Here is a 3,407-nt window from a genome sequence, read left to right as displayed (position 1 = left end):
ACCCACATATAATTTCATTTAGATTAAAACTAAACACAATACATTATTTTTTTTCAACATTTATGTTAATTAATGCCAAGACATAACACACATAAAAATAACACCAAAATAATCTAGACCCATTAACAATAACTATCTTTTATCACTTCACTAAATAGGCTCCTCATGCTATACACATGCAAGAGACAATCATTTAAAAAACCTGAAATTCCAATCGAAATACAAATTCAAAAGATTTGAAATCTAATTATCAATAAATAAAGTTTTGAAGTACAAATTCCCAACAATAATAATACATATCGAAAGAAGATGAAGGAATGTGTGATTGGTAATTTGAGATGAACAAGGGTGTTTGGCAATTCGAGATGAAGCAAAGTATTCGAAGCATTGAGATGAACAAGAATGTTTGACAATTTAACATTTGCATTCAAAGAGATAAATGAGAAAAAAAAATAGGGTTAAGAACACGAACATTTCATACATACTATCTTCTATTACTTTTCCAAATAGGTTGCCTAGTGCTTACATGTGCAAGCAAAAAAGAAAAAATAAAACAAAAAAAGAAATTTGAAGATTTACTTCCATGGAGCGACACTTAATAGTTGTAATTTATATAAAATAATTTTTGAATATTTTATTTAAAATAATATTTTATGTAAAATAAAAAATATAGTGATTTTCATGACTCACAAGAAAACTATAATAGTTTACTTAAATGGTTTCAAAAAATTGAAAAGAAAAAATCAATGATGCCTAAATTAATTGAATGATATGAGAAAAAATACATAAGATTTGAAATAAACACCAAAAGTTCTAAAACAAATACCTAAAGATTTTTCAAAGATCTAAATAAAAACAACCATGTCAAGAGACAAACATTTGGAAGATCTTAAATCCTAATTGAAAGATCTAACATTAAAATGAAAAGCCAAAACATCTAAAATCGAAGAATCAAAATAAAACATTATCATAAAGTACAAATTACCAATAGTAACAATGCATATTGAGGGGTGACGATGGGTTCGTCGATTAATTTGAGATGAATGAGGACATCTGGCAATTCAAGATGAAGAAAAGTTTGCAAGAATCGAGATGAATAAAAACGTTTAGCATCTACATTCAAGGGGGTAAATAGGAATAAAATTAGGGTTTGTGAGATTAATTTACTATATTTGTTATCTTTTATTATTTTGATAAATAGATGACTCGTGCTATACACGTGTAAGTAAAAAAAAAAAATCAAATAATGATTTATCTTCTACCGGTGACACTTAGTGAGTGTAAGTTAGTTTTTATATATTTGATCTAAAACAATATATTTTATAAAACAAAAACGTATAGAAAATTTTGTCTCTTTACACCCTAAATGGCCCAAAAATCAATGTAAGGCCAAATGAGACAATTTAGTCTCTTTACACCCTACTTCTGCTACAATATTATGGATGATAATTTGGGTCAAGTGAAGCCTAACCAAAATTGGGTTCAAAAATCAATGTAAAAGTAAATGAGAGACCTCAAAAAATCAATGTAGAGGTAAATCAGATTTTTTAGTCTCTCAACACCCCAAGATATCACTCTTATCAATTACACTATTATGAATGGTGATTTGGATCAAGTTAAGCTTAACTTGACTTGTGCTCAAAAATTGATGTAAGAGTAAATGAGGGAGCTCAAAAATCAATGCAGGGTAATGAAACTTTTTAGTCTATAGGCACCCCAAATTTGTCACTCTCATTAGTTACAATATTATGGATGGTGATTCAGGTCTAATAAAACCTAACTCAATATGGGCTTAAAAATTGATGTAAGAGTAAATGAAGGGACTTATAAAATTAGTGTAGGGCTAATAGAAACTTTGTAGTCTTTTAGCACCCTAAGTTGATCATTCTCATCAGTTATGATATTGTAGACAGAGTTCTAAATGGCATCAAGGGTAACTCAACCTGGACTGAAAAATCAAAGCAAGAGTAAATGAAGGGCTCAAAAATCAATATAGGGTTAAATGAGACTTTTTAGTAACTCAACACCCAAAGTTGGTCACTCTCATCATTTACGACATTATGGATGACAATTTGGGTGTTGTAAGGCATTACATAGTCCAAGCTCCAAAATCATTGTAAGACTAAATAAGAGGGCTCAAAACATCAATGTAGGGATAAATGACTTTTGTCTCTCGGCAACCCACGTCGATCGGTCCCTTCAATTATGATATTATGGATACAAGTTGGGTCAAGGCAATCTATCTTGCCTCATGTCAACCAAACCAACTCATTTAAGACCATTGAATGGATGGAAAATGGGTAGCAAGTTTAAAGAGTATAACCTCATTAGTTGTCATCACACCCCTTTTAAGGATCTAATTCCCTTATTTTCTGTCAATGATATTCATGATACAATAAATATTTGTATCCATTTAAATTTAATCAAAATTTCTAAAATAAATACCCAAAGATTTTAAAGATCAAAAGTAAAAAATAACCTTGTTAAGAGATAAGCATTCAAAAAATCTTAAAACCCAATCAAAAAAACAAAAAGTCAAAATATTTGAAATCTAATAATAAAAAAAATTAAAAATATAAATTATCAATAAGAACAATACATACCAAGAGGAGATGAGAGATGGTGCAATTGGTAGTTTGAGATGAATGGGGGTGTTTGGCAGTTCAAGATGAATGAGGGTGTTTGGCAATTCAACATCTTCATTCAAAGAGAGAAATGGAGAAATAAGGGCTAAGAATAAAAACTTATCATACTATCTTTTATTACTTCACTAAATAGGTTCCTTATGCTATACACATGCAAGAGACAAGCATTCAAAAAACCTGAAATCCCAATCGAAATACAAAGTCAAAAGATTTGAAATCTAATTATCAATAAATAAAATTATGAAGTACAAATTCCCAACAATAACAATACATATTGAACGGAGATGAAGGAATGTGTGTTTGGTAATTTGAGATGAACGAGGGTGTTTGACAATTCGAAATGAAGCAAAGTATTTGAAGCATCAAGATGAACAAGAATGTTTTACAATTCAACATTTGCATTCAAAGAGATAAATGGGAAAAAAATTATGGCTAAGAACATAAACTTATCATACATACTATCTTCCATTACTTTTCCAAAGAGGTTGCCTAGTGCTTACAAGTGCAAGCAAGGAAAAAAAAAATTAAAAATTCATTTCCATGGAGTGACACTTAGTGGTTGTAATTTAATCTTTATATAAAATAATTGTTAAATATTTTATTTAAAATAATATTTTATGTAAAATAAAAAAATAGAGATTTTCACGACTCACGAGAATACTATAATAGTTTACTTAAATGATTTCAAAAAATTGAAAAGAAAAAATCAATCATGCCTATAAGTTAATCGAAGGATATGAGAAAAAATACATAAAATTTGAA

Source organism: Diospyros lotus, chromosome 6, assembly GCF_014633365.1.
Source record: "Diospyros lotus cultivar Yz01 chromosome 6, ASM1463336v1, whole genome shotgun sequence".
Lineage (NCBI taxonomy): Eukaryota > Viridiplantae > Streptophyta > Magnoliopsida > Ericales > Ebenaceae > Diospyros > Diospyros lotus.
Note: the sequence above shows the minus strand (reverse complement) of the source record.